This window comes from Rhinopithecus bieti, unplaced genomic scaffold (assembly GCF_001698545.2).
Source record: "Rhinopithecus bieti isolate Rb0 unplaced genomic scaffold, ASM169854v2 scaffold_10088, whole genome shotgun sequence".
Lineage (NCBI taxonomy): Eukaryota > Metazoa > Chordata > Mammalia > Primates > Cercopithecidae > Rhinopithecus > Rhinopithecus bieti.
Genome location: NW_016806409.1, coordinates 1,492,773 through 1,505,505, shown reverse-complemented (window position 1 = coordinate 1,505,505; position 12,733 = coordinate 1,492,773). Strand labels below are relative to the sequence as shown.

At 49.7% G+C, this 12,733-nt stretch overlaps 1 long non-coding RNA gene across 1 annotated transcript in view; it reads right to left on the bottom strand.

Annotated features, from left to right (window-relative positions):
• Positions 1-4,407: 4,407 nt before the first annotated feature.
• The window catches only part of LOC108532232 (uncharacterized), a 13,508-nt gene continuing 5,182 nt past the window's right edge, over positions 4,408-12,733 (bottom strand). The window contains exons 3-4 of the long non-coding RNA XR_001886387.1: positions 5,363-5,444; positions 4,408-4,565 (exon numbers count right to left, since the gene is read on the bottom strand). This is a non-coding gene — a long non-coding RNA (uncharacterized LOC108532232). The remainder of the gene's footprint in view (positions 4,566-5,362; positions 5,445-12,733) is intronic.

Sequence of the window (12,733 nt, the reverse complement as noted above, 5' to 3'; positions counted from 1 at the left end):
CTATGATCGGGCCATTACACTCCAGCCTGGGAAACAGAGTGAGACCCCGTCTCAAACAAACAAACAAACACTTAAAAATGTGTGGCTCACACCTACAATCCCAGCACTTTGGGGGGCCAAGGCAGGCGGATCATTTGAGGTCAGGAGTTCCAGACTAGCCTGGCCAACATGGTAAAACCCTGTCTCTACTAAAAATACAAAAAAAAATTACCTGGGCATGGTGGTGCATGCCTGTAATCACAGCTAATGGGTAGACTGAGGAAGGAGAATCGCTTGAACCCAGGAGGCCAAGGTTACAGTGAGCCAAAATCACACCACTCCACTCCAGCCTGGGTGACAGAGTGAGACTTTGTCTCAAAAAAAAAAAAAAGTAGGCCGGGGGCGGTGGCTCAAGCCTGTAATCCCAGCACTTTGGGAGGCCGAGACGGGCGGATCACGAGGTCAGGAGATCGAGACCATCCTGGCTAACACGGTGAAACCCCGTCTCTACTAAAATACAAAAAAAAAAACTAGCCGGGCGAGGTGGCGGCGCCTGTAGTCCCAGCTACTCGGGAGGCTGAGGCAGGAGAATGGCGTGAACCCGGGAGGCGGAGCTTGCAGTGAGCTGAGATCTGGCCACTGCACTCCAGCCTGGGTGACAGAGCGAGACTCCGTCTCAAAAAAAAAAAAAAAAAAGTAAAAGTAAGGATGACCCTAGAGCTCTGATGTAAAATGGCGGGATTATCTTAAACCACTTTGCTCCTTTGGTTCTGTTGCCACTGAGACAGCCAGTGAGGAGGACCAGGGGCACAGGAAGGAGGGTGCAGCTGCAGTAGAGCCAAGGAGACAGGGACCAGGTCCCACCCCAGCCCTAAGCAGGGCAAAGACAGGAGCCCAGATGCCCAGGGACCCCTGTGAACCACCAGTCAGCACATCCCAGAAAGGTCCTGAGACTTCCAGAGTCACTCCAGTCCTTGTCACCTACCTTGTCACAAGAACTATCACACAAACACACACACGCACATACACACACTGACTGGCATAAACATTTTGGGGTGTCAGATGTAACATTGCCAACTGAGGGTAGGCTTGACAGATCTAAACGCTTTTCCCAACTCTGTCCTTTCTAGCTGTGTGACCTTGGACAGGTACCTAACCTTTCTGATGGCTGGTATACTCTCTGGGAGAATGGGGTGAAGAATCTCACAAGACAACCCTCGTGGGGTAGTTGTGAGGACTGATGGAGTCGTGGAGCCAAAGTGGCTTGTGAACTGGACTAACATGATAGATTAGATTCATGACTGCCTTGGGTCTGACCCTGAGCAGGAGTCCAAGAGGGACAGGCAGGAGAGGAGAAAGAAGTGAAAGGTGTGGCAGCCCTGGAAATGTCCCTAAGCCCCAAAGCTAGGCACCTTGCTGCTGTTGGGGTCTCTGCCAGCGTCTGAGGCTCACATACGTGGTGAAAACAGTTGGGGGTTATCTGGGTCAGGCCCTGGGCCTGATACTTTTCATGGGATCATCTCAAAAGAGCATGAGGGCCGGGCACGGTGGCTCACGCCTGTAATCCCAGCACTTCAGGAGGCCAAGGCAGGAGCCTTACTTGGGGTCAGGAGTTCAAGACCAGCCTGGCCAACATGGTAAAACCCCATTTCTACTAAAAATACAAAAATTAGCCAGGCATGGTGGCATGTACCTGTAGTCCCAGTCATTTGGCAGCCTGAGGCAGGAGAATCACTTAAACTTGGGAGGTGGAGGTTGCAGTGAGCCAAGATCATGCCACTGCACTCCAGCCTGGGCGACAGAGGGAGACTCCATCTCAAAACAAAACAAAAGAAAGCACCAGCAGGCAAGCATTTTCGTTATCCCATTCTACAGAAGAGGAAACTGGGGCTTGGGGAGGTTCAGTTTCTAGGCTGAGCTGGCATTCCCCTGGGTGCTAATGGCCATGCTGCATGGCTGAGTGGGGGTACATGGCTCCTGCAGGATATGAAAGTGTTAAAAGCTTCCCCCCATGGGGTCAAATTCTCCATTAGACACAAGAGGCACACTGACACTTTTGAGGCCCCGTGAAAATGTTGTTGTTGGTGGTTTTTTTTTGAGACAGGATCTCATTTTGTCGCCCAGGCTGGAGTGGAGCAGTGCAATTGCAGCTCAGTGCACCCTCTAACACCCCGGGCTCCGGTGATCTTCCCACCTCAGCCTCCCGAGTCTGGGACTACAGGATTGTGCCACCACACCTGGCTAAGTTTTGCATTTTTCTTGTAGAAATGGGGTTTTGCCATGTTGCTCAGGCTGGTCTTGAATTCCTGGGCTCAAGCAATCCACCCGCCTCAGCCTCCCAAAGTGCTGGAATTACAGGCGTGAGCCACGGTGTCTGGCTGAAAATGTTTTAATTTTATTTTATAATCAGAAGAAATGTTGAACAAAATAATAAACATATAATCATGAATCCAGCTTGGGTTATATTCGTCTTTATACTAACACAGTTGAATAATATACTTTGTAATATTTTTCTGTGGAGGAAGGGGCCCATGAATGCAAAAGGCGATGTGGCCCTGGTGCCCCAGGGCTCTGTCTCCACATGGGAGAGAAAAGTCAGGAGCTCCTTCTCTGCCTCCCCACCTCGCCGCTTCCTCCCAGCCCCGGGTCTGGCTCAGCAAGGCCAGGCCAGACCAAGTCCAGCCGACTGAGCCAAAGCCCCAAGGGCAGCCCAGTCACCCCAGCTTAGCCTACAGAGTCCCCACCCCACACCCTGTCCCAGGTTCTTCTCCCAGAGCCCCCTGCCATCCCAGCATCCTTGCAGCCCAGAGCTGAGGAAGGGAGTGTTCTGATTCCTGGCAGTGCCCAGCTTCCTGTTTTTCTCCAAGTGGACGAGGTCAGTCTGCTGGAAAGGGACATGGGGGCCATTTGTGGGCCAACAGATCCCAGCCGTGTAGATGAACTCAGCAGCTAGGGGAGGAGCAGGGAAGCTGCACTGGGCCCCTGAGCCCCGCACTGTCCACCCAGAGGGCCCTCTCCTCCTGACACCCCCGCAGACTCCAGCAGATCCTCACACACCTCTGCAAGGCCTCCTTGTTCTCTCTGACCTCCTGAGCTTCAATTTGCTCATCTGTGAAACAGTGAGGGGGCTTCTGCAAGTGCCTGCCTACCTGCTCCGGGGATCTAAGCCAGACTGCGAGTGGGGTGGGAAGGGCTCTGCCAGCCACCAAGCAGTGAGGCTGGTGACGGGAGCTGCAGGAATCACAACTGCCAGGCCCTTCCGCTGTGCTGTTTCAGCTTCAGCATGGCCTTATGAGGATGGACTTCTTATTTCTATTTTGTGACTGAGGAAAATGAGGCTGAACGCCTCACCTATGATCATAGGGATAGCAAATGACCAGTATCAGGCCTGGGCCCACACCACAGCCACCTCCCTCTTCACACTGCTGCTGTGGACAGTGCTGTCTCAGAACCTGGTGAATACAGGTTTCCCTTTGGTGGGAGGATCATAAGATCCTGACCCAAGTGCATGAGAGGTTACTTCATGGGGAAGATAAGATGCTTCACCAGAAGGGGCCAAAAGACACCAGGGATTACATCTGTAATTCCAGCGACTGCGGAGGCTGAGGTGAGAGGATCACTTGAGGCCAGGAGTTCGAGGCTGCAGTGAGCTATGATCACACCCGCCTGGGTGACAGAACAAGACCCTGATTTTATTTTATTTTATTTTATTTTATTTTATTTCATTTTATTTATTTTATTGAGACGGAGTCTCACTCTGTCACCCAGGCTGGAGTGCAGTGGCCCAATCTCGGCTCACTGTAACCTCTGCGTCCCAGGTTCAAGTGATTCTCCTGCCTCAGCCTCCCAAGTAGCTGGGACTACAGGCCTGCACTACCACGCCTGGCTAATTTTTTTATTTCAGTAGGTTTCACCATGTTGGCCAGGCTGGTCTCGAACTCCTGACCTCAAGTGATCCATCCGCCTTGGCTTCCCAAAGGGCTGGGATTACAGGCGTGAGCCACCGTGCCCAGCCATGACACTGACTCTTAAGAAAAAAAAGAGCCAACTCAGAGCCTTCAGCCTCCCCCTGTCCCCGCAACACACACAAACACACCCCACCGTCCATTCAACACGATTCATTGAACACCTCAGGATGCCTTTTGGGAATTCTGCACCCTTCTGGGGAGGTGGAGTCAAACTATTCAAGTTCAAATTCCAGCTCTGCCAGTTACCAGCTCCAGGGCTTTGGGCAAGTTTCATAACCCACTTTGCCTCAGCCTCCACTGTAGAGTGGGGATAATAACAGCTCTGACCTCCTAGGAATTAAGGCGTGCATTAATCAATCATGTCAAATGTCATCATCAGCATCCTCCCCCCCTCCTCCCTCTCAACCCCTCTTGCCTGACTTGGCCTCTCTCTTTTCTTCCACTTGCCTCTGCCCTCTTCTCTCTCCTGTGAACTCCTTCCTCATCCCTTCCAGGTCCTTTCCCGAGATGGAGAGCGGCCACCCCAGAAAAGGAGGCTCAGACCAGGAGTACGTGAGGCCATGGCCAAGGGAGGATCCACGTGGAGGAGGCACCCACCGGAGGGAGCAGGGCCCCATCCTGCAAAGGGCCCAAGTAAACCGCTTAGCCTCCTTTCCCGCTGAACCCTCTGGGGTCTGAGAGGAGGGCCTAGGGGTCATTCTCCTGCTCACTCTAAACCCAAGGACTCAGACCCAGCAGCCAGAGATCCAAAAGGGAGAACAACAGAGAGCTGAGTCACACAGAAGCCGGCTTTTCATCCAGATGACCTTGAGCATGAACAAGAAATGATGGGGAATGGAGCCCCCCCGTCCAACAGAAAGCAAGCCTAGGTCAGCCTGCCCTTAAGCTCAGCGACTTTTGGGATATAGGAAAATAAAACAAGAGTTCAGTGCCTGATACATGAGTAGGTGCTCAAGAAATACTTGTTGAATGAATAAATGACTCCACATGGGGCTAAGGTGTTGCAGATGGGAGCAGACAAGGAGTGCTAACAGCCACATTGGCCACACTGAATGTGGACCAAGACGGTAGCTTCCAGGGTAATACCTGCAGCTAACCCTGGCAGAGCACTTCTCTAAATGCCTTACCCATGGTGACTGATTACTTCTCCTAAAACACCTTATGATGGTTCTATTATCATCACCCCTGTTTTACAGACAAGGAAACTGAGGCATAGAGACATCAAGAAGCTGGCCCAAGGTTACAGAAACCCAGGCGCTCTGGCCCAGAGGCCATGCTGTTAACCCCTGTGCTCCCCTGCTTTCAATGTTGTTCTGAAGAGGGAATATCCTGAGCTTTCAGCTCATGTGCTCATCTCTTGGTTCAGATACCATGCTTTTGGCTTCCCTGGAGTTTTCTCAGCGTATGTGCTCTACCTGGATCTCCGTCTGTGGTCTGTCTCCGCTGTTGTTTTACCGCTGTCATCTGCCTTTTCAGCAGATCCATGCTGTTGGCTACCTGGGTTCAAATTCAAAACAATGTCAGCAGTTAAGAGAGAGATGTGGTGGTTTGCACCAAGACGGAGGTGTTGAAGACAGAAAAAGGGAATGGTTGGGCTCTGTTTTGGAAGTAACAGTGAAAGGACTGCCTGATAGTTTGGACGTATGGGGTGAGAATAATAATTATACCCACCTCACCACAAATTAAAGAATAGAATGCATGGGAAATGGGTGATAGAATGCATATGAAGTAGGTGATGTAGCATGTGATACCCACGACGGGTTCTATAAAGCAAAGAAGCCAGGCATGGTGGTGCACACCTATAATCCCAGCACTTGGGGAAGCCGAGGCAGGAAGATGACTTGAGCCCAGGAGTTTGAGACCAGCCTGGGCAACATAGTGAGAGCCCGCCTCTAAAAAAAAGTCAAAAAATTAGCTGGGTGTGGTGATGCACACCTGTAGTCCCAGCTACTCGGGAGGCTGAGTTGGGAGGATCCCTTGAACTGAGGAGTTTGAGGCTGCAGTGAGCCATGATGGCACCACTGCACTCCAGCCTGGGCAACAGAGTGAGAACCTGTTTAAAAAAAAAAAAAAAGGAAACAGGGAAGAGAAAGGAGGAGAGATAGCCATGAAGAGGTTGCAGGTTGAGCAAGCCCTGGGCTTGTTCCTGTTGCTGGGAGCTTTCTGCCACCCCACATTTGTGCAGGATTCCAGCTGAAACTCCCAGCCGGGTGCTCTTGCTGTAGGTACTTGAGCCAGTCCTGGCAAACGCCTATTACCTGGACACAATTATCAACGTGCTTCTGTGGCAGATGCTGGGAAGCGCCACCCAAATCCTTGGCTATCGGCAATGGGAAGACGCCTGCAGCTGTCAACCTTCTCTGAAGACCGTCTCAACTGAGAACAGCCTCACCCAAGGTCATACCTCCTTCCAGAGGTAGCCAGTATCCAGTGCCTCATCGAAACGATGGTATGAAGGCCAGGCCTCCTCATGCCAACCAGAGATGAAGCTGAAGGGCCATCTCAGCCGAAGGTGCCCTGTGGGGTTGGCTGAGGCCTTTGTTGACACTCCATCACATCCCAACATCTCCCTCTGCTCAGTCTTGCTTTGGTCCCTTCCTTTTCACAGGTGTTGATCCCCAAGGCCTCCTAATCAACTTTCTGCACGCTAATCTCCATTTCAGAATCTGCTTCCTGGGGAACTCAACTGGCAACCAGCACTTTTACTCCCAAAAGGCGTCCCAGTTAGGATAATAAGTTACACCATCACCCCAGCTCTATGCGACCTACCAAGTCACAGTGTTTGTCACTACTTGCTGTAATTACTTATTTAATGACACTAGACTGGGAGCTGGAGGAGGCAGGAAATGTGTAGGCCTCATTCCCAATCATGCAGAACCCAGGGCCTGTCACAGCAGGTGCCCAGTAAACATTTGGTGAATGGATGAATAAACCACCTTATCTAAGCATTTAGAGACCAGGGCAGCTCCAAGGAGAGGAGGAGGAGGAGGAAGCTATGAGCAGTGAAAACAAAGAAAGCAGCCGCCAGACAGGTGCGTCCACACCTCCATCCCAATCAACTGCCCTTGCTGGTAGCCCCCCTGGGTGGGCCTGGCATATGGGGAGGACTCAGTCAGGTTCCTTCACTCGTTCATGTAATACCTATTGAGCCCTTCCCCTGTGCCAAGCCCAGTGCAGGACGCTGGTGTCCAGAGGTGAGTCCAACCCAGACCTCCATCCCCCAGGACCGCACAGGTTAGAAGGGGAGGCACATGTGTGAACGATTATGACATAGTATGAAAAGTCGACAGTATACCAAGGCTACCCTTGATTTTTATTTTAGCAAGATTTCACCTGCACTAACAGTGGGTGGAGGGAGGAAATGGGATCCCTGGATTTGTCTGCAACCTCAGGAGTGATTCCGACCCCAAGTTCGTAAGAATCCCACCCCTGCTGGTGTTCCCTGGCTCCCGCCTCCTGCTCCTGATCCCTTCTTCTCCTGCCTTTTACTGAAATCCATCAGTCCTGCAGCCCAGGCCAGGCTCACAGTGCCTTCCAAGGTGGCAACCACCTAATCATATTAATAAAAATGGCTGTGGGGCCAGTTGTTCTCTCCTATGTAAAGTTCATGTTTTAGAGATGGCTTTCCAGAGATCATGGCCTTAGTTTTGTTGCCTACTCCAGACCAGGTGGGCAGACAGCTTGATCCTGGGTGGGAAGAGAACCTGACTTGTAGACTCACCCAACCTCTGCTCAGCAGGCAGGCAGCCATTCACCCAAGTGGCTGAGATTCCCAGGAATCTCAGCTCAGCTCCTGGAGGAAATCTGGAGCCAGTCTGGGGAGCTGGCAATGCCAGGAGAGCTGGCAGGCCCAGCCACCTCTCTACCCACCCTCCTCACCTCCCATTCTCATGTACTGTTCGTCAGAAGGGCCCTTGGCTGCCACAGGAAGCTCACCCACAAAGCAGAATTCCAGGAACTCCAGGCTGAGCAGACTCCTGGCTGCTTTCTCAGTTCCTTTTGTTTCTTAAAGGTCTCTGGTGCCAGAGCTCAGCCCCCTGACCTTCCAGGCAGAACCCTGACTGGTTGTCTCTGCACTGCTCCCTCCCTCCCCCACAATTACACTTCTCCCTTCTTGGGGCTTCTGAGACTCCTAGAAGGTCACCGCTGGAAAGGACCGTATAGATAGCAAAAGAGGAAGCTGCGAGGCCCTACGGAGAGCCTCTATTTAACCACTCCCACCTGCCAGAGTCCCCAGTCTCCACAAGAGTAATCATTAATTGGGCCCCAAGTGGTGTGGGCCACTCTTTTGTCCCTGGACCCTTTCCGTAGGTGATGACATAAAAAGATTTAACTTTAACTGCCCTAAAATGGGTAGTGGGGGTGGGTGCCGGTAACTCATCACATAGGCCAGGATGTGAAGGGAAAAAGCAGAGCCCGCCATATGTAAATTATATGCCAATTATACAGTAGGGTAGTATGCAGTCTTTCCAAGGAATGAGGCAGCTCTATATGTACTACATGGACCTCTAGCAGCACAGGGGATACAGAAGTTTCTGGAAGAATGAAGGAATACCTGGAGGGGCTGCTAACTCAAGCGTCTGAGTGCCAAGTAATGGGAACATTGAGTGGAGGAGACACCAGGCAAGAAGGGGGTGATCTCTTTGGAGAATTTAGGAGGAGGCTTTCCTTAGCCTGTGATTTGTCCTGTAATTAAGATGATGCAGCAGGCTTGGCCAAGTGTATATAAGTGCTATTTGGGGGTAGGATCACTTTATCCCCTTTCCACTCCCACACTGCCACTTCTCTCCCTCGAGGCACAGAGAAGAGCCCTAGGTAGGATGGACTATGTCCTGCCTTCTTGCAAAATGTCTATCCATAGAGTTCTTCACTTATTTCTTCAGCAAAGACTTTTGAAGACCTGCTGCAGACACTGATGGCACAAACGTAATCAAGATAGATGTGGTGTCTGTCCTCATGGGGTGCACACAGCCTGATGGAGCAATTAAACAATGCCACGTAGTGTGGTATAAAGTGTCAGGTGAGCAGAGAAAAAGAGAAGGTCCTAAGGGAGCACAGATGAGGCCCCATCAGTGAGAGCTGGGTACAGTGGAGAAAGTCGAGTCCTGCCTAACCTAGGGGATGATGATGGATTGGTCAAATGACAGTACCTCAGGCTCAGAGAGGTTAATTGTCGCCAAGATCACACATCTAATAAGTGATAGTCACCAACTCAACTGCCCATCTGTGTAGACTGACTGGGTGGGAATCTTGACTTTGCCATTTTCTTTTCTTTTTTTTTTTTTTTTTGAGACGGAGTCACCCCTGGCTAGAGTGCAATGGTGTGATCTTAGTTCACTGCAACCTCTCCCTCCCAGGTTCAGGCGATTCTCCTGCCTCAGCCTCCCAAGTAGCTGTGATTACAGGCATGCACCACCACGCCCGGCTAAGTTTTGTATTATTAGTAGAGACAGGGTTTCACTATGTTGCCCAGGCTAGTACTGAACTCCAGGCCTCAAGTGATCCGCCCATCTCGGCCTCCCAAAGTGCTGGGATTATAGGCATGGCCACTGTGCCCAGTCACCATTTTCTTTTTTTATTTATTTTGATTTAGTTTAAATCTTTTGTAGAGACGAGGTCTCACTCTACTGCCCAGGCTGGTCTTAAACTCCTGGGCTCAAGCAATCCTCCCGCCTTGGCCTCCCAAAGTGTTGGGATTACAGGTGTGAGGCACCACGTCTGGCTGACTTTGGCACTTTCTAGCTTAGTGCCCTCGGGTAAGTACTCTGTGCCTCAATTTCCTCATCTGCAAAAGAGGGATATAAGAAACCTGCCTCACTGGGCTCCTTGGAAAAATTAAATGCATTAGTACAGCTATTCTCAAAGTGTGGTCCTGGTACTCCCTGGAAGTCCCTAGGACTCTTTCAGGGGGTCCATGAGGTCAAAACTATTTCCATAGTAATGCTAAGTTATTATTTACCTTTAGTGCCCTTTTGTGGAGTTTTCCAACGACCACATGATATAGGACATCACAACTGATCGAATGGAGATCTGTGAATGCTGCTATCTTACATTAAGCTAAAGGGATTTGCAAAACATAAAACAATGCCACTGTCTTCACTAATTATTTTTTATTTTTGCTAAATAGTTATTTTCAAAAAGAATGTTTGTATTCATATGTAATGGGTTTGTTATTAGTATTTTTAATGAAGGCATTTTTTTTAATTTCTGAGTTTTAATTTCCCATACTGTAAACATCAATACAAATTCCAGTGGTACACTGCAGTCTGCTTGCACTGGCTTGGGAAAGTTGACTGTGCAGATGTCTTCCCATTTCACATTCAGTGATGTTAGGTTGGTATCTTGAAATCAGCCATGGTGGGCCAGGCACAGTGGCTCATGCCTGTAATCCCAGCACTTTGGGAGGCCGAGGCAGGTGGATCACCTGAGGTCAGGGGTTCAAGATGCCTGTAGTTCCAGCTACTCGGAAGGCTGAGGCAAGAGAATCTCTTGAACCCGGGAGGCGGAGGTTGCAGTGAGCCAAGATCGCACCACTGCACTCCAGCCTGGGCGACAGAACAAGATTCCATCTCAAAAAAAAAAAAAAAAAAAAGAAAGAAAGAAAAAGAAATTGGCCGTGGTGGAAGTATTTACACCATGGAATTGGTAAGTGCTACAAATTAGGACTTTTCAGCAGAGAACCAATTGCTAAACATGTACCATCACACCATCGGATATCATCTATATAAACAAAAGCTCTTTGGAGTCCTCAAAAACATTTATGAACAAGTCAAAAAGCTTGAGAACCACTGAGCTGGTACTTATAAAAATGTTTAAGTCAGGCCGGGCATGGTGGCTCATGCCTGTAATCCCAGCTCTTTGGGAGGCCGAGGCGGGTGGATCATGAGGTCAGGAGTTCGAGACCAGCCTGGTCAACATGGTGAAACCCCCACCTCTACTAAAAATACAAAAAATTAGCTGGACGTGGTGGCAGGCACCTGTAATCCCAGCTACTCAGCAGGCTGAGGCAGGAGAATCACTTGAACCCAGGAGGTGGAAGTTGCAGTGAGCCAAGACTGTGCCACTACACTCCAGCCTGGGCAACAGAGCAAGACTCCATCTCAAAAGAAACAAGAAAAAGTTTAAGTCAGGGCCTGGTACATGGTAGGCCCTCAGTCATTAATTGAGAACTCCACTAGATTTCAAAACTCAAGGACTTGCCCCTCTAATGGATGGCCTTACTTTTTGTTGTCTCTTATTTCTCAGGCTCCCAGGTGCTCCTTCGGTTGCTTTGGAGCCCTGCTTGCTCCCATCTACTCCCTCTCCATTCAGCTCTGGTCCCTCTTACCACCCGCCTCAAAGATACTCTGTCCAGGGCCTAGAGGCAGCACCCACTGTCCAACCTGTGCCACAAAGAAAGCCAATAACCACAGCTAGAGACTTACTACCACCTACTCGACCTAAAGAGCACACTTGTGAAATGCCCCGTTTACCTTTCCAACCACCAAGCTAATTGTTTGTGTCTTTAGCTAACAAGCTGTGGGTGATTACAGCCCCACTGGTGGTTGTGGGCACTGTTCAGAAGCTTCTGGCTTTGAGATCTCCTCGAAGGCTTACTTGGGCTTGGTTGTTTCATCATATTATATTTTTAGAGAATTACTGGGCAAGCCTCAGCCTGATTATGAAAATCTGACTAAGGGTGTTGCATTCAAGGCCCCCAGGAGGAGCATCTCCAACCCCTCTAGAGCCAGCAATGACAAAGAGAGCGGGGCCTTTGGGGGATTCAGAGTGAAAGAGATCTTCTAAGAGAATGCCAATTGGTGACAGTTCATGAAAGCAAAACAAAGCGCCCAGCGCGGTGGCTCACATCTGTAATCCCAACACTTTGGGAGGCCAAGGCAGGTGGATCACAAGGTCAGGAGTTCAAGACTAGCCAGGTCAACATGGTGAAACCCCATCTCTACTAAAAATACAAAAATTAGCAAGGCTTGGTGATGTGCACCTATAATCCCAGCTACTCGGGAGGCTGAGGCAGGAGAATCGCTTGAACCTGGGAGGCAGAGGTTGTGGTGAGCCGAGATCACGCCACTGCACTCCAACCTGGTGACAGAGCGAGACTCCATCTCAAAAAAAAAAAAAAAAAAAAAAAACCCACAAAGCAAAATTTTTTTGACCAGGAGCTCCAGGAAATCTAAGCATAAGAATCACCAAACAAGTAGTAAACAATAATAAATGATAAGCAAACCAGCTACCTAGGAAGAATTATGGAGGTGAGAATGTTTCAACACCAAAGACGAGTGAAGATACAAAAATAAACATCAAATACAATATAACGAGCCTAACCTTTTCTCCTTGCTTTGTTTAATCTGATGATTTCCTAACCTCACTCATTTGACTATCACCTTTGTGGGTTTTTTCTATATCTGAATTCCACCTATGTTATTAATTTACTTAACATTCTTCTCTATATTGACTCCTTTATTTATTTATTTATTTTTACTTAAATTATTTTGAGGCTGGGCACGGTGGTTCACGCCTGTAATCCCAGCACTTTGGGAGGCTGAGGTGGGAAGATTGCTTGAGTCCAGTTGTTGGAGTCCAGCCTGTGCAACATAATGAGACCCTGTCTCTACAAAAAATAAACAAAATTAGCCAGGCATGGTGGTGCATGTGTAGTCCCAGCTACTCAGGAGGCTGATGGGAGGATTGTTTGAGCCCAGAAAGTTGAGGCTGCAGTGAACCATGATGGTGCCACTGCACTCCAGCCGGGGTGACAGAGACAGACCTTGTCTCCAAAAAAAAAAAAA